The sequence below is a fragment of the Lacerta agilis genome, chromosome 7 (assembly GCF_009819535.1).
Source record: "Lacerta agilis isolate rLacAgi1 chromosome 7, rLacAgi1.pri, whole genome shotgun sequence".
In the NCBI taxonomy this organism is placed as follows: domain Eukaryota; kingdom Metazoa; phylum Chordata; class Lepidosauria; order Squamata; family Lacertidae; genus Lacerta; species Lacerta agilis.
The window spans coordinates 47,735,509-47,757,318 of record NC_046318.1 but is presented as its reverse complement, the minus strand read 5'-3'; positions in this window follow the sequence as shown (position 1 = coordinate 47,757,318).

Here is a 21,810-nt window from a genome sequence, read left to right as displayed (position 1 = left end):
ATCAGTGCTGATGTCTCAGGCTGGGTGGGAGACAGATTGTGGCAATGCCTGTTAGGTCTGCCTTTAAGCTGGCTCTATGCAGAAAGCTCCCACAGGTCCCCATCACTACGACCAGCTGATTTGCCTAGAAAGATACTTGTCAATTTGGTATTTGCAGCAACAACAGAACACTCTTTACATACACATGGCATCTTCAGTGAGCAGCACTTCATCAAGTGTTCCAGGTTCCCCCAGACATTACAGAAAATTCTGTACATTTTTTTATTGGTATACAGACCGGCCATGCCAGAAGGCATGCAGGGAGCCATGTCCCCAGGTTGTTTTTCGTGTCAGAAGCATCTTTAATTGTGCCACTCCAGAGAACTACCTAGCCTGTCTTCGTTGTTCTGCTAGGGTTTTTTGTACTCTCAGAAAGCTTAATGTCAAAAACAACCAGCCGATGGTCTTTTAGTAAGTGGGGTAGTCCTTCCCCAATTTCCCTTATGTGAGTACATGAAGCTCCTGCCTGTGCATGATTGTAAGGATGTGGCAGTGTACGATCCAGAAAAATACAGGCATACAATGGTATTGCTGCAATTTTGACAATAACAGCCTATGTGGGCTTACTGTGATTATAAAATGCCAAGGCTTTTCAAACAATCATACATAGAATCCACAGGTCCCCACTTGTGAATGCAGAGCCTAGGTGTGTATAATTTGTACATTCATGTGCTTTATTCTGGCCTTAAGATCAATGCATAAAGATGAGGAGCAAGGTCAGGAGGCATAATTTCCCCATTCCCTGATGTGTTGATTCTATATGCATGATTGTTGTGTGAATATCTTGATGTGATTGTGTGCCTACCAACTTGAGAACCTCATAGTACTGTACAAAGGACATTGGTCATCATAGAAGCACTTGTGGATCAGTCCTACAAAATGCGTAACTCGTTAAGAATTGTAAGCAAAAGGATTGGGATGAGTAGTCATAAAACATGCATAGATATTTAAGGGTACATGCAAGTTGATCTATGTCCTGTGGCTCTAAGCAAGTGCTAGAAATGAAGGCAAAGCTACCTGGGAAGGAAAAACTAACTAAAAGAAAGGCAGGGCTGAGTAAAATTAAAATTCTGTGCTACGGTACCTGAAATTTGCTGCCAAGAAGAGCTGAACAGTATATCACATCCAAATGATTTAGCACATTCAGAGCTTCTCCAACCTGTCCTCTCTCCTGTAGCCCCATCTGCACCCCAAAAAACCTCTCTGAAGGGTTGATGGAGCCTCCAGAGCAGATTTGGGGAGCATGTGGGACCTTTAAAGGAAGAAGTCCTGTTGCGCAAGTGGAGTTCCATTGCACAAACAGATGAACATCATTAAATGTTGCCCATAAGGATTAGAAATGGAGAGGGCTTTTTTTGGAGTACTGAAGTGTATAAAGTACTATATACCGTACACAGTTCTCAAGGAAGATTGATATGAAATGAAAAATGACTCTATAATATTCAGAATGTCTATCCTTGTCAATAAGCTGAAAGAGAAAATGATAATCACTTCAGCCTGTACTGTTTCCCGTGACTCCCTGTCTTTCAGACAAAATCATTTTCCTTCTTTAGAACTGCTTAAGCTTTTGAAACCTGGTATATTATTAAATGTACTTTAGGGGAATATTATTATAATTGCCAGTGTGCACTATAATTCTAAAGATTATCATTCACAAAGGCTGGAAATAGTTTGTGTTCAGAAATGAAGAACAACACAACTTATTTGAATGAATGAAACTGGGTAATGCTCACTTCAGTGTTTTTATGTTCTTCCGTCAGCGATGCTTTATTGGTGCATGAAAGGTACAAAGTCTTTGAGGCTTCTAAAAATGTTGCTGATGCTCTTTTTCTTAAGGGCCTAAGCATTCCAAGATAGATGAGTCAGTCATTTCAAGTGGACTGTTAAAGCCATAGAGAAGAGAATTAGAAGAGCAGGACAGATTCTTCACAGAGAGTGGCCAAATGTCCCTTCAAAGAATGCTCCAAGAAGCAAAAGATTTTAAAAGCAGGGCAGACACAGTGGAGAAAAACATGAAGACACAGCCATAGAAAAGGGGGTGGCAGAAGCTAGAGTGAGACCTACTATTAGGCAGGGGTAGATAAATCTGTCAATTTTGGGTTCATTCTGTTTGCCCTATTTCTGTATACATTTGTGATTAAAAAACAAACAAACACATCTGTGTGAAATTTTGCATGTGGATTTATCCTAAGAGAATGCATTTCTTCACATTATTTTCATTCATATATGCATTTTTGCACGAATGTTTCCTCCATATACATGTTTTTGTACACATTGGTTGGGGGACTGTGCTGCAGACTTCGGTGTGGGATGCGTGCTTTGGTTCACATCTTGGTTCAGGAAGTGCCATTTGGTAATTTAGTACTAAAATGAAAACTGATTTAACCTTTGCCACATCTCTTCTGGGAGATAACTGGGTGATCTGAAAGAAATAAAAAGGGATTTGACCCCCAATCATTTACCAATGGCAAGAACAACACAATTCTGCACAAATTATACTGCTGAAATTAAGACAGCTGAGTGAGGGACAACCAGGAGTAGATTTTTATGTGGAAGGAAGAGTGCGGGTTCTGTGCAGTTTGGGTACTCAAAAACATTTACAGGGCTTAATTCTAAGGCCATGTCTCCTGCACTTGTTCCCAGTTGATGGATCTCAGGTTTCTTATACAAACCAAGAATATCTCACAAGCCTGAAGTCTGCCCAGCCCTGCCTTTGGGCAGAGGAGGACAAATCACCTCTATCTTTCAGGACACCAAAGATAGCAAAGCAAGCATAAAACTTATCAGTTTTCATAAAGAATCAGCATTTTATAAGGGATTGGGAGTTTTTTTTTAACTTGTTGTCAATAATAAGCAAGAGGAATTTCAAAGCTGCACATATGTTAACATATGTTGATACTTGAATTTTATTTTTCTTTAGGTTTTTATTATATTTATTTACTACTTTTCAATTTGTAATTTGTTGTCAGTACTTCAGAGGTAATGCAGAGTGTAAGCCCTCCAGGCTTGCAATTTCTTGTCTGTGTGGCTCTTCATATTTCTAGTCTGCTAGTTCAGAATGCTGGAGTTCAAATCTTTGTCTTCCGACATGTCAGTCATGTGCCTCCTCGGTTCACTTCTCTTCGTAGGTCCCTGTCAGAATTTGCACAGAAACCAGAACTGTTGGAAATCAGGCTGTTCTCCCAATCACAAGAGTAAAAGTAAAGAGAGAATGAGTGTCTGGAAGTAGTCATCCCCACTGGTAAGTGATCGGTACTGTCAGAGCTATCCTTCTGTTTAGCAATGCAGGATTAATGTGCATGCAAAGCTAGATGGAGACTGTGTGGTTGCCCCTTAAGAAATCCTCAAAAATGGCCTCCCCTCTTCTTCCGTTAGCAGAGCCACCTGCTGGGTGGAAAGCCATTTCATGAGCACAAGGACACCAACTGGATTCCACTCAGTACCTACCTACCTAAACTAGCAGTGGGAAACTCATGGCTCCAGATGTTCCTGGACTGAAACTCCCATCAGCTCCAACCAGCACATACAATAATCAGGAATGAAGGGACATCTAGAGGGCCACAGGTTCCCATTCCTCATCTAAACACACATATCTTGCAGTAAAATTATGATATGAAATGAAGCCTACCATCTTTTTTTAAAAATAACAACTGTGCTTAATGGGGGGGGGGACATCAACACACACAGAGACAGGAATTGAAAAGAAACTAGTAAAAGCAAGTCTCCAAGTTCATGATTCAGTCTCTCCCTTTATTTCCAAAATAGTTCACACTTTAATTTTCTTGGGGCTTTTTAATTCAATATTTAATTTGCATGCAAATTAAAATGTTTCACAACTCAATACGTTTAGATTGGCATCTCCCATTCTATAATTTCCCCTTCTCTTCTTGCCTTCCATTTCTACACAGATATTCTACCTAATGAGATTATTTTAATAACTTTTATGAAGCAGCTTGTTTTAATTTGCATCCTTTGTAAATAATTCTATAGATCTTTTCAAGTAGGTATATGTCACAGAGTGTCACAGAGAATCCAAGTCCAAAAGCTGCTCAGCAGACGTTAAAATTGCCATGCTCTATTAATTGTTAAGAAATGTGCCAGGAATTGGAAATAAAAATAAAAATAAAAGGATGTTCAACGCCTATGAAACACAAGCAGCCTCCATTATGAACACTGTGTTGAACACGATGATATTATGAAGACACTGTTGATCCTGCCTGTTCTGTCCACCACTGAAGTGGCCTTGAATATAACCATTGTCTACCCATTGTAAAATGTAAGCTGTTCTTCAAATGACAAATACATATTTCTTAGATAGTGTGGGATGGATGGGAGAGGGCTCTGTTGGGTGATTGCTCTCTGATGTGCTTCAGAATTCAACCAATATGCAAATCTAAGCCAAAACTGCAATGTCTGGTGGAGTGGACCCATTTCCAAGGCCCACAGCTTTCCACCAGCTTCTGGGTCCAGCCCACAAAGACAGGGCTTTGAATGTCAAATAAGAATGCACCACCATTCCTGTGTAACCAGCAACAAAATCTGGCAGTACAGACTGCACCTGTTAATGGTTTGGGTCACCCAGCTGTGGCCTCTTCCAATGGCTACCATTCCATGACTACTGGACATACTCAGCCTTCATTTGGCTGTTTCAGGTTTCCACCACCTTTCATAGGATTTTTCCCAAAGTACTTTTTGTAATTCTGCAAACCTGTTGGTTTTCCCCAACCCTGCTAATACTTTCCACTTATGGGTAGTGCTTTTTTGGCTACATAAGAAACAGCACACACGCACACACACACACACGCTTGATAAGGTGAATGTAAGTGGAATCGTTAATGTGCATGGTGAGAGGCCAATGTGCATATTCACCGGGCCTCATGGTGAATGTACATATAATCCTTCCTTGAAGAGCACAACATTCAGCTGAGATTGGTTCAAAATTGGGAAAGGAGTACGACAAGGCTGTATATTGTCTCCCTGCTTATTTAACTTATACGCAGAATTCATCATGCGAAAGGCTGGGCTGGATGAATCCCAAACCGGAATTAAGATTGCCAAAAAAAATATCAACAACCTCAGATACGCTGATGATGCAACCTTGATGGCAGAAAGTGAGGAGGAATTAAAGAACCTTTTAATGAGGGTGAAAGATCACTGCAGATGGTGACAGCAGTCACGAAATTAGAAGACGCCTGCTTCTTGGGAGAAAAGCAATGACAAACCTAGACAGCATCTTAAAAAGCAAAGACATCACCTTACCGACAAAGGTCCGTATAGTTAAAGCTATGGTTTTCCCAGTAGTAATGTACGGAAGTGAGAGCTGGACCATAAAGAAGGTTGATCGCCGAAGAATTGATGCTTTTGAATTATGGTGCTGGAGGAGACTCTTGAGAGTCCCATGGACTGCAAGAAGATCAAACCTATCCATTCTTAAAGAAATCAGCCCTGAGTGCTCACTAGAAGGACAGATCCTGAAGTTGAGGCTCCAGTACTTTGGCCACCTCATGAGAAGAGAAGACTCCCTAGAAAAGACCCTGATGTTGGGAAAGATGGAGGGCACAAGGAGAAGGGGACGACAGAGGATGAGATGGTTGGACAGTGTTCTCGAAGCGACTGGCATGAGTTTGGCCAAACTGCGAGAGGCAGTGAAGGATAGGCGTGCCTGGCGTGCTCTGGTCCATGGGGTCACGAAGAGTCGGACACGACTGAACGACTGAACAACAAAGATATGCTCCATTCCCTCTGCATGGAAGGATTGTGTACATATTCTCCATGAGGCCTGGTGAATGTGCACAATGACCAGTTATTATGCACATTACACACTCAACTTTCACCCCCACCATAAATAAATAAATAAATAAATAAGGGCATATATGCTTACTCTTAGTATATATGATTAGGCTGCAATCCTATGGATACTTACTTGAGAGTAGGTCCATTAAACTGACTAATTTATTTCTGAGTAAACATAGTGAATGATGAAACAAAGGAATGCAATGGGCACACAGTGGCTATGTACTCCCTACACCCACCTTTAAAGCATTGCTTATTGTCAATGGTTGCTGGGAATAGCAACTCTGTGAGGGGTAAACTACAGTGCCCAGAATCCTATGAGAGAATGAATGTGCTTTGAATGGCTGCAAAGGTATAGTGTGGATGTAGCCACTACAAGCTAAAAGTACTTGTGATGAAAAATAACAATAGCAGCAGGTTCTTACGAAGCCCTGTGATTGGCATGAGTACACTTTAAATCTTAATGGGAGGAGAGAGCAAGGGGTTTATTATGGAGAGGGAATCTCCAGAAAGGGGGGGGGACCTACCTTCTCAGATAAAACACTGCTGAAGTATCTATTGTGCTATGAATTTCATGAAGCTGGCCATTGATAATCTAGTAAGCAGAACACAGCAAAGTATTTGTACTTGAATATGAGAAATGGCTCGTTTCAAATGTAACAGGTTTTGCTGTGAGATATCAATAATCACAGAGAAAAAGGGGCAAAGCAGCAACAAGCCAGAATAAGTGGTCAGTCATAAAGAGGGTTTGTGGAAATTCTGCAGTGAGAACATAGGCTTCAGTGAGAATAATGCTTGGCAAGAGAAGAGCAGAAGGAAAGATTTCTTTTCTAAATAAAGAAAAGGTGCTTTCAAACAGCCAGTGAGGCAGCAAATAATGATAGCTATGAGGACAAAAAGGAGGTGGGAGGCAAAGACTATATTAGAAGGGATATAGACAAGGGACTGTTTTTGTCCAAAGAAAAGAGGAATTGAAAATGCAGTTCAAAATCAAGAACTCCCACAGAGGGACGTGCAGAGGAGACAGCTTGACAAACTACACAAATAAAGGTCAACTTAAACATTGCATTCCTGTTGCATGTAAGCAAATCCTGATGGGTTTTTCTCCAGTGCATTGCATCCTCCAATGGGGGCAGTGAAGGGTAGTCCATCAAGATGAATGGGGCATAAGCAACCTTTTATGCCTCCGGTCAGTAGAAGGCAGGGTTGAAACAAACAGATTGTTAAGTGTTTAATATGGAACGACAAAGCCCCTTCCGCCATTAGAGAGGAGGGGGGGTTGCAGTGAATCACGAGCCCTACACGTGCTCGGGGGATGCCTGCATCCCCCGACTCTATTGGGCGAGCTCTGGGTGCGGTGCCCAGCTGGCTGGCCAACCGGCGCAGCCGGCTAGGGCGTGCCCACTGCACTTAAGTGGGCACGCAGCCAGAGCTCGCCCTCTTTCTCCCGGCTCCCAATCTCTCCAGCTTTCTACGGATCAAGCCTTTGAAATCTCCGCGGCGTCCTCGGATCAAGCCAGAAAAGGAGCTTCTGAAATCGCTTACCTCGTCCAGCTGAAATCACTTGGAGACGATTCCCCCTGAATCGCTCCGCAAACGGTGTTTTTAAACGCCATTTTCCTCCTTTTACAGGTCTACGAGGCACGCCGGCACAGGAACAGCGCAGTCGGGAGAAGCGGCCTCCGGCGACCGCGTACGTCGGCGCCTCCCGGCTCCCGACGCCTCCCGGTTGCGCAACCGACTCTCAAGCGTTCAGCGGCCGCTGAACAGCTGATTGAGCTCGGAGCGATCTCCTCGGAGCAGTCTCGCGGTTAGGTTCCCCTTTTTCGTGCCGATCTGCGAGCAGCCAGCATCCTCCGGCCACGTGTCGTCTGCTTCCGGGGCTGCTTCCGGTTTCCCTTTTGCAGCCGACTCTCAGCTGTTCAGCGGCCGCTGAACAGCTGATCGAGTTAAACGCTCCGCTTCGTGCCTTTCCGACCGTGCCGGATCGCTGCCGCCGCTGCGGTGTGTGAATCGGGACCGGGGCGCGCCAACGGAGCCAGGGCCGCCACCGTATTGCCGTGAAACGCTCCGTTTTGTGCCTTCCCGACCGTGCCGGATCGCTGCCGCCGCCGCGGCTTTACATCGGGCCGGGGGGCACTAACGGAGCCAGGGCCGCCACCGCATCGCGCCAGACGTCTCTCCTAACGCCAAGGAGCCCCACGGCACGCCGCCCGTTAAACTCCGAACAGCCCACGCGGCCGCTCTTTTGCCCCACTGCTCAGCCGTTCGGGCTGCTGATCTGCCAGCCAGCGCTGCGGGCTAGCGCTGAGCCTTTCCCTTCGACGGATCTCTCGGTTATTCAACGGCCACGTGCTCGTCAGCCAAGGACTGGTAACGTTGCCGGGGTCTGTCTCTGAGGGGAGGGCTGCTTGCTTGTTCTTTAAAACTCAGCCTTTGATCTCCTTTTGCTTCCCAAGGGTGGTTGCCTGCTGCCCCCCCCTAGCGTCTGTCTGAACGTTCCTTTTGCCTTATCCCCTTAACGTCTGCTTGTGTGTTTGTTCTCTGCCTTATTCTAATTGCCGGCTAGAGTTACTGCAGTTCGCACGGAGTGCTCTCGTAGGGGCAGAGGGGTATTGTGCTTGCCGGGGGGTGCTTTCACGAGGGCAGCAGAGTTCGTAGATCGTGGGTTCGTTGTGCTGGTGTGAGGAAATATTTTCTTTGGTTTCTATCGGCCGTATTGAGCAAATTAACCTGCCTTGTGGCTCGGGCTCTCCTTTGTTTTGGTGTGGCACGCCGCCATTTTGAGCTAACCACGTGGTCTGCTGCTGGGTGAGGAAGTTATTGCTTACCGATACTGCACTCTTCGGTGGGGGCACGTAGGCACGCCGCCATTTTTCCTGCAAGCCACGTGGCCACAGCGGCAGCCATTTTGAGTGGCGGGGCCCAGTAACCCATTCAGTACACCTAGCAGCCTCCCTTAGCCTGGCTCCAATTAGTAATTAAATCATTTGGCGGTTGTTTACAGCATCCAATTAATATAAGCAAGTTACTGCAGCGCAACCTGATTTGTTCCTTGGTGGGTCAGGGGTGAATTAGTCCATTGTTGCAAGCTCTCTTGCGGGGGTTAATTTTAATTCAATAATTTAATAATTACCATTATTTAATCAGTTAATTGTCGTTGCCCTCCCTAAATAAAATAAATTAGAATAGAATAATTACCTTTGGTTTACAGAGTTAATTAGTTACCTAACCAATTATCTTTGGCCTGTGACTCCATATAAATAAATAAATAATTTCCATAAACAAACAAATAAATAAATAAATAAATAAATAATTAAATAAAATACTTAATAATCAAACGCTAAGCTAGCTTTACCTAATAAGTAAATAAGTAAGCACTCAAGGACTTTAGGAGCTTGGATCCGGGGAATAGGGGCGTCACAATTTCAGGAAGGGAGATGGCCCCGAAGGAAAAGCAGCAGAAATCGGCCGAAGCCTCTTCAGGTAAACAGAAGACTGCGGCAGATAAGAAAAAGGCCGCTCCAGGTAAGCAGAAGGCTACTGCAGGTAAGCAGAAGCCTGCTTCAGGGAAGCAAAAGACTGCATCATCGCAGCCACAGGGTGGGGCGCTTGTCACTATCTCACCACAGGTGCTGGAGAATTTACTAGCGGGTTTTAATAGTTTATATCAACAGATTAAGCCGAATGCCAACATTCCTAACCTACCCACGCAGAGCACACCCGACTGCATCCCGGACACAGCAGTCGACGATGATGAGCGTCCGGGGACTTCGGCCTCTCTTCACAGCACCTCGCATTCAGCAAGCTCGCAATCCCAGGGAGTATCAACCCGGTCGCAAGCATTAGCCACTGAATCTGCTTCTAACCAATCTAATTCAGTTGTAGTTCAGTCTTCTCCAGGTGTTCCTAGCTGCTTTCGGGAAACCCAGCCCAACGAGACCGCTGCCCAAGAGAGGGTGTTGTCCGAAACGTCCTCAGAAGAGGAGGAGCAGGAGCACGTTTCCGCCACATCTGTCCGCCCTGAGCCTGCTTCAACTTCTTCAGCCTTCACAACCGCTCCCCCTCCAGGACCTTCAACTGGGACTAACCTGCAGGAACGTGCATCAGCAACCACAGCTGTCCAGTCAAGGCCTTCAACCTCAGCATCTGTTCAGGAGGCATCGACCTCGGTCCAGCAAGAGCAAGGTCAGGACGGGAAGGGGAGGAAGAGATCCAAGAAGTGTGCTCATAAGAAGGCTAAAAAGTGTAAGCACTCAGAGACTGAGGATGAGTCAGGTACGTCTTCCGATTCTGATAGTGACGCATCTATGGAAGGCTATTGGGGGGAAGGTGAGGATTTGGTTGGCCTTCCTTTGTGGGCCCACGAAAGGAGGGCCAATTCACACAGAAAAACCTTTAATGGCACTCTGGAGTGGAAGGGGGGGTCTTTAGTACAGGATGTTAAGACCTCCACCTTTGTGTCTTCTGACGTGATTCTGGGCAATCACTTAACTAATAAGAAGAGAACAAAAATATTAAATGGGGATTACGTGGATATCTTCACCCTCCTCCCTCCGGTTAAGGTTACCGCAAAAGGAGAAAGGAAAAGGACATACGGGAGGCGGAAGTACAGGGAGCCAAGGGTGGAAAGAACGTTCGAAAATTGGTTGGACGGGTTTCAGATTTTCATGGGTGTGGTTGTTGCTGCTTACCCCAAGAGGGCCATGCATCTCCTGGCCTATTTGTCCCATGTAAGGAAAGCGCGGGCTAAGGCGGGGGAAGCGGCAGCCCTAACATACGATGAGGCATTTCGCAGAAATGCGTCACTCCTGGCTACCACACGTTGGGACCTAGTCGACCAAAATTATTGGAATGAGCACGTAGGCCCTTACATGGAAAAGAAGCAACCAGACTCATATAAAACGGGGAAAACAGAATATAAAAAGGAAGCCCAACTCCAGGTATGCTGGGAATACAACAAAGGGTGGTGTAAAAGACCTGTCTGTAAATTTGCTCATCAGTGCGACAGGTGCTGGGGAAATCACCCCTCCACCTCTTGCTTTAAAGGAAAACAGTCCTTTCGTGGGGGAAGGGGTGGCGGCCACGCAGGTACCAGAAGTGCTTCTGGACCATCCCAGGCCTCAGGTGCCAATCGCCAGTAACATCTCCTTAGACCTTGCCTTCTCCCCTATAAAACTCACCCCTTTAAAATCACTCCTCTTAAACTATCCCAATAAGGAAGCAGCTAGGTATTTATGGGAAGGGTTTTCTCAAGGTTTTAGGATACCTGTTGCACAGCCCCCAACCTCTAGGAACCCACCAAATCAAAAGTCTGTGAGGGAAATGCCTGACGTCGCGCTAAAGAAAATTAACAAGGAGATTCTAGCAAATAGAATAGCCGGTCCATTCTCCGCCCCCCCCCATGCACGACTTACACATATCCCCCCTGGGTATAGTCCCAAAGAAAACACCAGGAGAGTACCGCCTAATACACAATCTATCACACCCGAAGGGTCTCTCAGTCAATGCTGGAATTCCCCATGAGTTGTGCTCAGTAAAGTATGCTTCTTTTGACCAAGCCATTAAGCTAATTCGCAGATTTGGAAAAGGGGCCTTGTTGGCAAAATGCGACATAGAGTCCGCCTTTCGCCTTTTACCGGTCCACCCTCAGGACTTCAAGTGGCTAGGCTTCAGGTTCAAAGAAGCATATTTTGTTGACAAAGCCATGCCAATGGGTTGTTCAGTAGCCTGTTCAGCCTTTGAGGCCTTCAGTACCTTTTTGGAATGGGCCCTGCGCTACAGGACCGGGCTGGAGGGGGTCACTCATTACCTGGATGATTTTTTGTTCATGGCTAGTGCCGACAGCGGGGATTGCGCCTACCTGTTAAGAGCTTTCGCGTCATTATCCGAGGAACTGGGCGTCCCACTAGCCAAAGAAAAGACCGAGGGCCCGGTCTCCACCATCACTTACCTAGGCATAGAGTTGGACACCATCGCTCAGACATCCCGACTGCCCAGAGATAAACTTATAGCCCTAAAAGACTTAATACAGGAGCTCCTACCACTGAGGAAAGTCACCCTCAAGCAAATACAATCCCTATTAGGTCACTTGAATTTCGCCTGCCGAGTAGTGTCCCCTGGTCGCCCCTTTTGCGCAAGACTGGCCAGGCTTTCCGCCGGCCTTAAAAAACCCCATCACAGGGTGCGCCTTAATAAAGGGGTGAAGGCTGATCTCCAAAACTGGTTGCAATTCTTAGACGGCTTTAATGGGGTTTCCCTGTGGCAAGACACAATAAGGCTGCGGTCCGACTTCCAAGTACAATCCGACGCAGCAGGTTCTTTGGGGTTCGGGGTTTACTTCCGAGGAAAATGGTGCGCCCAACCTTGGCCATCACACTGGAAGGGCAAACCGATTACTCGTGATCTCACTTTTCTCGAGTTTTTTCCAATTGTAGTGGCAGTTCATCTGTGGGCCAGCGAACTTAGGAACCACCAGGTATGCTTCTGGACCGACAACCAGGCCGTTGTGGGTGTCCTTTCTAGGCAGTCGTCACGCTCTCCTAGGGTTTCAGCGCTGCTGCGCTCCTTTGTTCTTACCTGCCTGAAACTAAACATCCGCTTCAGCGCCAGATTTATTCCAGGGTTAAATAACGATATTGCGGACGCTTTATCTCGTTTGCAGATGGACCGCTTCCGCTTATTAGCACCGGAGGCGCAGCAGTTACCGGAGCCTTTCCCGGAATACCTCTGGAGCCTTGGGAGTGTGACGTCTTGAAGGGAGTATCGGCCTCAGTCGCCCCCTCCACTCTAAAGTCATATAAAAAAGCATGGGCTGATTTTATTGATTTCCGGGCCAAGGCGTCAGGCATAGGCCCAGTGGCACCCCCAAACAAGCGGGAGGTCTTGCAGTACCTGTCGCACTTGTGGAGGTCGGGTCGAGCCGCCAGAACCCTTAATATCCAATCGGCGGCTATTTCATTTTTTAGTAAAACACTTTTCTCGATCGACCCTTGTGCCGACTTTGTGGTAAGGAAAGCTCTTGAGGGCTGGCGCCGGCTGCAGCCATCAAAGTTAGACGACAGGCAACCCATCACATTCGATATATTGGCACAAATACATACGCAGTTGAGGAGAATTTGCTGGTCAAAATTTGAGGCGCGGTTATTCTCGGCGGCCTATTCGATTGCATTCTTCGGGGCTCTCAGAATTGGCGAGGTTGTGTGGGAGGGCCAAGCTAATCGGGGTATCAGGCTGGAGGACCTGAGAATAACTCCTACCGAAATTTTGATATTAATTCGGCATTCAAAAACGGATCAGAAGGGGTCGGGAGCTTGGATGCGCCTACAAGCCACGGGTCAAAAGGGCCCATGTCCAGTAAAAGACACCCGCCGCTTCCTGCAGCTCAGACCACCTTCTCCGGGCCCATTACTTATACATCACGATGGCACATTACTAACGCGCCTGCAGTTCACAAGGGTAATGCGCAAGGCAGTCGCAGCCTGTGGTCTTCCCCCAGCAAAGTTCGCCGCACACTCCTTTCGTATTGGCGCAGCTACGACAGCCATGCACATGGGTTTATCAGTGGAGAGGATAAAAGACTTGGGTCGTTGGAAGTCTAAAGCATACAAAGGTTATTTGCGTAATGCCAAGTGACCCCTGCCCACTCATCCCAACTTAAACGATCAGTCTGCTCCATAATCACCTGATAGCACAGTTTTCTCAGTACCTCTCTTGTCACCTCTTCCAGGAAGCCGCCGCGTGCAGATTTGGTTAGTGGGCCACAGCATCATGCACTGGGCCAGGGACCGGGCCTTTCACCGCGGTTTGGGTCGCAACCTCGGGCTACCTGCTCAAGCGGACATCACTTGGCTGACCAGGAGGGGGATGCGTTGGGACGAGTTCCTCCCGACAGTGCAAGCTAGAGCTGCAGCGCACGGCCCCCCCGACGCATTGGTCGTGCAATTGGGCGAAAATGATTTAGCATATCGGAAAGGCGTGGACTTACAATGGCAAATATTCTCGGACTTTGACGGACTTTTGGCTGCTTACCCGAATCTGATCATTTTCTGGTCTTCGCTGCTGGAGCGGAGCGTTTGGCGCGATTGCACTTGCCCGGTTGCGGTGAACAGAGCCAGGAAGCTGCTGGATAAGGCGGTGGCCCGCCGCGTGGTTGCATTGGGGGGACGGGTCATTGCTCACCCCGCTATAAAGTTCAGCAAGACCGCTTTGTACAGGAATGATGGGGTGCACCTTTCTGACGCAGGAAACGATGTATGGATAGCAGACGTCATATTAGATATAAGACATTGGTTAGAGAGAAAGTAGAGAATGTAGATATTGGTTTCGGGTGTGAGGGTATTGGCGGCGAGCCAAATGTTTTGGCTCGATTGGCGGTTAGGCATTGGATAAGGTCAGGAAGGTCAGGATGTGGGGGGGGAGGACGGGCCAGCACCTCCCCCCAAGCGCTGAAGGGTACTTCGTAAAGGAGTCCGGGGGGCGTGTCCGTGTCCGAAGCCGTGGGTGGTGAGGGCCTAAGGCACGCCCCAGATCGGTGATCACGGGGTGTGTCCTTAGCTGATGTGCAGCAGCAAGGGCTCACCCCAACAGTGGTTAACCCTTCCTGGACTGCCTGCACGACGTGCTGGAGTCGGATATAGTCTAGTTAGATCCAATGCCTAAAGCCAATACCGCTCAACAACCGGAACCAATAAAGTTGTGGCCTTTTAATCTCCATTTAACCTTAATCTACGGTGTCTTGTGTCTTTATTTCACGGGGGGGATCGGGATATCGACATGCAAAGCCCCTTCCGCCATTAGAGAGGAGGGGGGGTTGCAGTGAATCACGAGCCCTACACGTGCTCGGGGGATGCCTGCATCCCCCGACTCTATTGGGCGAGCTCTGGGTGCGGTGCCCAGCTGGCTGGCCAACCGGCGCAGCCGGCTAGGGCGTGCCCACTGCACTTAAGTGGGCACGCAGCCAGAGCTCGCCCTCTTTCTCCCGGCTCCCAATCTCTCCAGCTTTCCCTTCCCACCCTCCCCTTATCAGGTTAGGTTAGGTTCTATTGACCTTGCTATGGATCACGATTGGTCGCCGTTGAGGGGCCAGGTAGGAATTTTTCCACCTGGCAAATTGGCTCCGCCTTGTGGTTTTTTTCGCCTACCTCGTAGCAACTCGTCACAACTTTTGGTTTGGCGGTTAGGCATTGGATAAGGTCAGGAAGGTCAGGATGTGGGGGGGGAGGACGGGCCAGCACCTCCCCCCAAGCGCTGAAGGGTACTTCGTAAAGGAGTCCGGGGGGCGTGTCCGTGTCCGAAGCCGTGGGTGGTGAGGGCCTAAGGCACGCCCCAGATCGGTGATCACGGGGTGTGTCCTTAGCTGATGTGCAGCAGCAAGGGCTCACCCCAACAGTGGTTAACCCTTCCTGGACTGCCTGCACGACGTGCTGGAGTCGGATATAGTCTAGTTAGATCCAATGCCTAAAGCCAATACCGCTCAACAACCGGAACCAATAAAGTTGTGGCCTTTTAATCTCCATTTAACCTTAATCTACGGTGTCTTGTGTCTTTATTTCACGGGGGGGATCGGGATATCGACATGCAAAGCATATTTCCCCTAAGTTCTGCCCCTTCCTCCTGTGCGCTCTCTCTCTCTCTCTCTCTTCCCTCCTGTGTGAGGCAGCCATGAAACTCTTCCACAATAAAGGCTTTGAATCCAAAGCCATCCATGTGAATATGAAGTAACTGTAAGAACCTCTTTTTTTACTTTATTGTTGGGGTGTTGGGTGTATATGCCACAGAAGTTCAGTCATGCAGTTAAGCTCACTACAGAAAACAGTCACTTGGCAGAGTTGTCTTCTTTACAAGGCCAACACAAACATGCACCACTATACATACAAACACTATTTACAGATGTTACAAGTAGTCTTCTCTCTCTAAGCCCAGAGAGGGATATTTGCTTCCAAGTCCTTGCTGTGGCAGATGGCACTGTGAGTTAAATCACTGTGCCAATTGGGCTTGATGATTGAAAGGTTGGCGGTTTGAATCCCTGCAACGGAGTGAGCTCCTGTTGTTCGGTCCCAGCTCCTGCCAACCTAGCAGTTCGAAAGCACACAGTGCAAGTAGATAAATAGGTACCACTCCAGCGGGAAGGTAAATGGCGTTTCCGTGTGCTGCTGTGGTTTCACCAGAAACGGCTTAGTCATGCTGGCCACATGACCCGGAAAAACTGTCTGTGGAAGCGGACAAACACCAGCTCCCTCGGCCTTTAAAGCGAAATGAGTGCCGCAACCTGAGAGTCGTTCACGACTGGACTTAATTGTCAGGGATCCCTTTACCTTTACCTTTACCTTTACCTTTACCTTGCTGTGTTGTAGTCCACAGCCAAGTCCTAAGTTCAGTTGCTTTCAAAGTCCTGCAACTGATAGTTCTCTGATTTCTGGCAATTTTCCAACTTCTTCCTCAAATGATTTCTTTACTCGGATCCACAGTTCCAACAGAAAACCTTCAACAACTCCTGTAATCTCCTGCCAGGACCCACACAGTATGATGTAACCCAAGCCATTTTAGACAGAAAGTTACGTGCCAAATCTGCCCAGTAACACAGATAAGAGAGTCACAAGATGCCTGCAGGTGCATTGTGGGGAATGAGTCATCTCTGCTGATTCATGGAGAAAGAAACCTTTAGCTGGGGACTCCTTTATATTTGATTATACTATACCAGGCATAGGCAACCTTCGGCTCTCCAGATGTTTCAGACTACAATTCCCATCATCCCTGACCACTGGTCCTGTTAGCTGGGGATCATGGGAGTTGTAGGCCAAAACATCTGGAGAGCCGAAGGTTGCCTATGCCTGTACTATGCTATACTGTACCATATTTAGCAATGCTAGTGATGTGTGAATGAGATACATGATAGGTGGTGGGTTAGCTCCAGCTTGCAAGTTATTTTTACTATACTAAATACATATAAACCTATTTTATTTTTAAAATCTATCAATTATGCCCTCCACTAGCTCCCACCCACTTACTGGCTTACTTACAGCCAGTCAGGAGTGACTCGATGTCAGGGACTGGCTGAACGATGAGGAGTGGTGAGAGGTTCCGGCAGGAGAACCCTCTAGAAAAACCTCATAAGAGTAAGGGAGGACCTACTGTTGGTTTTCCTGCCTTCTGTCCTATCAGTTCTATTGGCCACCCCTATCCTCAGCTGGGTAGTGCACCCGGCTGGGCTGGGCACAGCAGGCTCCATTGGGGACACGCTCAGCAGGAGTATATGCTACACCACTGGGTGCACAGCCCCGGAGTAAACATCCGCTCAGCAGGAGTATACACCCCCCACAGCGTGCACAGCCCCAGTGCAAAAAAAAATGTGGGTGCCCCCCATGGGGAATGTTGTGGGAACTGGAGCACCCACAGCCCCACACACTCGGCAACTATGATGGGGTGTGTAGAAAAAGGGTCTTCAGCTCATCTCCTGCCAGCAGCAATTCTCTTGAACTCCTTAATTTGAACTTGTTTTACGCCTTCTAGTGTCCCAGAGCTGTGTTTTCATCACAAACCTGAATCTGAAGCCGCATTGGAGTAAACACACACGTAACACTTGGTGTCGGGAACTTTCAAAGGAACAGTCTTCAGATTTGGCAATGAAAGAATTCTTGTCTTACTCCTCTTTGTGGGCACATTACAACCGAGAGAGAGCCCCTAAGGCTTTATTACACATGTGGGCAGAATGAGAGGGAAATGAAACAAAAGGTAGACAAGCTTCTGTGCTTCTGGTAATCAACTCTTCATTAAGTTCAAGGTGTTTTGGAGAAGTCTTCTTGAATGTTATAAACCACTCAATTTCATGACTCCAACAAAATCTGGATCTGAAAGGCCCAAATATTAGCATTCTAGAAGTGTCCTCACAGTTAACTCCAATCTCAGGGTGATCCTCTGAGAATACTCACCTTATGTTCAAAGCCAAGGAAGAAAATGGCACTATTCTCTTCTCAAAGATGTCACCGTCCTGATGTAACAGAATAAAGGATATTCTTTTAATCAGGTGCTGATGGACCCAGGATTGCAAGGCTACATGGAACTGAGATGTTTTTCAACAGTTTCTAAAAATTCAAGTTGAGAATTAGTGATTTAAACAGCTTCCATCTCATATGCCTTTTAGGCAAGGGACACAAATAATAACCATTTAAAAAAACAACAGTTTACTTAAGTGTTGGGTGCTTATTACAGCATCAGGTAACTTCTCTCACTATTATTAATAAACTTATTAGCTATTCCCTTTTTCCTTCAAAAATGATGTCGGTTGTATGCAAGTTTTCAATGGAACACACAGAGCTGCTAATCCACATCTTGAAAAGGAAGTGTCAGAGTTTTGTGGGCCTGCAGCGATCTTACATTGTTACTTCACTCATTAGTTACACTGCAGGATTGACTTCAAACAGACTCCTGTTACTGCACTAAAGGAAGGAGAAGCAAAAGTGAATATTGAAAGTGACTTTTTGATGTCATAGTATCCTCCAACAATATCTTATCAAATTATGAAGAATAAGGAATTTGAAAATACATTCCTTGTAGAAATGGATGTTACATGACCTTAAATCTAGTTTGCGGAACTTTTGCTACCTTACCATCTTTGGTTCATTCTGCTGCATTGGTGTGTGTGTGTGTTTAAGACATCTGAAGGAAATTATTGTTGTTTATTTATTTCATTTATGAATCACTTCCTATGAAGCTTCTCAAAGCAATGTCACAATACAATAAAAACATATGCAAACAATTGCGTATATAAAATGGTTAAAAACAACTGCATATATAAAAACAATTCTAATTTCAATACAGATACCAAATGTATTTGGACACATGCACAAACACACACACACACAGCAAATTACTCACCATTTTGTGGTTCAAGGGCGGCCTACACATGAACACATACTACAGTCGTACCTTGGTTCTCAAACATCTTGTGACTCAAATGTTTTGGCTCCCGAATGCCGCAAACCTGGAAGTGAATGTTCCGATTCGCGAACAATATTTGGAAAACAAATGTCCGACAGGGCTTCTGCAGCTTCCGATTGAGTGCAGGAAGCTCCTGCAGCCAATCGGAAGCTGCGCTTTGGTTTTCAAATGTTTTCAGAAGTCAAACGGAGTTCCGGAACGGATTCCGTTCAAGAATCAAGGTATGACTGTACTTTACTTGTAAAACCACTTGGAGCTTGAGGCTTCTAGTGCGGAGGGTGAAACTGGGGCCAGAAGTATCCCTGGGAGCAAATTCATGCCACTTTCAACATCCAGCCTCTGCAGCAATCCCTGGATGCTGTGAAAAAATAATTTTGTAATCTTGTCTTCACCTGCTTCAATGCATTTTTCTCCCCTTGAAAAGTGCAGAAAACAAAGTTTGTAGCTGAAGTACTCCCGCAAGATCACAGTCAATAAAACATTCTATAAGGCATCCTCAGTAAAGTGACTTAATGGATTTTTTTCAGTATATATGGAAGCAATACTATTCAACCCCAGTTCTTCCTTTCTGCACTAAGTACATCAAATGAAGTTGCAAGTGGATTTAAAACATTTCTACCATGCTGTCTTGCAAGGGTTTTCATTCAGTCTTTACATTTCCCTGCTAACCAGAGGTTTCTGACAATGGCAACATTCAGTACAGTCATACCTCTAGATACGAACGCTGCGTGTTGCATTCGTCATGGGTTACGAATGCACCGAACCCGGAAGTACCGGAATGGGTTACTTCTGGGTTTGGCAGTTCGCGCATGCGCAGAAGCACCAAATCGCGTCGCGCACATGCGGAGATGCGGCACTTCAGGTTGCGCGCTGCTCATGTTGCAAACGGGGCTCCGGAACAGATCCCGTTCGCAACCAGAGGTATTATTGTATTCCCCAATAAGACATGGAAACTGGATACTCATAGGGCTGTATAGTTTTATCCAGTCACTGTGGTTACAGAATTTCCTGCTAACTAATTTATGTGATTTACTGAAATACACACAGATAAGCAAATGTGAGTCTAAGCAGGAATAAATATATAGTGAGGAAACCAATCCAAGACAGAGGTTAACCTTGGAGTTTCATGAGGGAACTGTTAACCACGTTTATTGTTTAAAACACAGAAGCAAAAATCATATCAAATCAGAATTAATTCATTTTTAAAGCCAATCTGTGTGAAGGCTAAAAGAAGTGATGCATCTCTGAAGAGCTTTTCCTTTCATTAACATAAGTGGATAGGATGTGCAAGCATCATCATATTGTTTCTGAATGTACTCAGGTACCGGTAAATATAAAAACCAGGTGTTTTTCTTAGAATAAGTCTGATCTAACTACAATTACATGCACTTGTTGTGTCTTAATAACTGTACAAAGTTAACTATGAAACTGACCAATTTGTATGAGATAAAACAAAAAACACTCCCAGAAATGTCTCCCAGAAAAAATGTCTCCCAGAAAATAAATGTCTCCCAGAAAATAAAATATTGCAGCAAAAAGTAACAAAAGAGAAATTTTAGAGTGTATCGAAAGGCTTTAGTAAGGGAGAGCTCTTTTATATAACAGTTAGGATATCTGATATGGTGGCACAATATGCCGGTAAACACAACATGTTCTGCACTCATGAGAGCTCATTCTGAAGGGGAAAACAAAACTAGATCCAGGCTTTTGTTTTTCATGCACAAAAACCACATTGTTGTCATTATTAACAAATAAACAGATTTTTTGTTATTGCAATGCAATGTGAATCAGAAAACTCAGACTAGCTATCTGCATTTTAATGGCAGTGTAAAGGTAAATTCACAAAGTACCATGTGTGGTACCAGTTCCATTCAGCAACATTTTGCACCTGAGTATATCTGGGCTCAGAGACTGGAGCTAGAGACTCACACTGGAGCATCATCCTGCCTTTGCCACATTAGTTGAAAACAATGTCCACTGATTTCAATAGAACTTCCTTCCCCATAATGTTAGGACTGGAGTACCAGAGTGTAATTCATACAGCAATCAGAATCCCTGGATTTAAGTCATTTTGGTCCCAGTGATCACACTGTGACTAGCTCACTTTAACTGCAAGCATGAGGCATAATTGGGTTGTAGTTGCTGTCAGTGAGTTGTCAAACAACTTGTCAAGAGCAAGCCAAAAATCTGACAGACAGAGAGATCCCACTGGCCATCTAAGCGCAGCGATCCTGCTACCCAGGCCAATTTAAAATGACAGTCATACAGTGTCACAGGTATGGCAAAATACTGCTACATTATTTGTGTCTCTGCTTTACCCACAAGAGTTTGCTTCAGATACATTGAATTATACATAACTCAAGTTGATGGAAAAGGCCAAATATTTACTTTACCTTTCTATTAGGGCATCAGTTGGCAGATTTGTGGTAGTCCTGTGTTCCACAGATTTTAAAGCTAGCCAAAACCATTAGCGGTAGAATTGGATGTAGATATAAAAAATTAAGATAAACTTTTCAAGATTTCTATCACAGACACGCACACGCATATAGGAGGGTGTGGCTCATACACTTCTGGCATACATGAATGTGTACACCTTGGGCTGTATCAAACATTGCTGCTATATGAGTGCAACAGGCCTCTTCTCATGTAACAGGCCTTTCACTTATTCATCTTTCCCCTGCAGCCCTTCCACTCAACCTTTAACATCTACTCCAGATGGTTGGCATTACCCTCTGGATCTTATTTTGGGGGCACGTGTAGGAGCATGATTTCAGATGCAAAGTGGAAGGGCAGCAGGACTGGAGCCCAAATCTCCCACTTGACAATGCAACTACCCAATGACAGAGCCACAGAAGCGCACAGAACTCAGACTCATAATCATAGCCCTTGACATGCCCCTTTCCCTCTGTATAGAGTGCGGCCATATACACCAGAACCAAAGCGTACCAATTTTTGGAACCCCATAGCTCCGGTATACAAAAAGGTCAAGGCTCAATATCCGTGGCCATGGTCCCACAGAGAAAAGGAATGGTAAGGGTC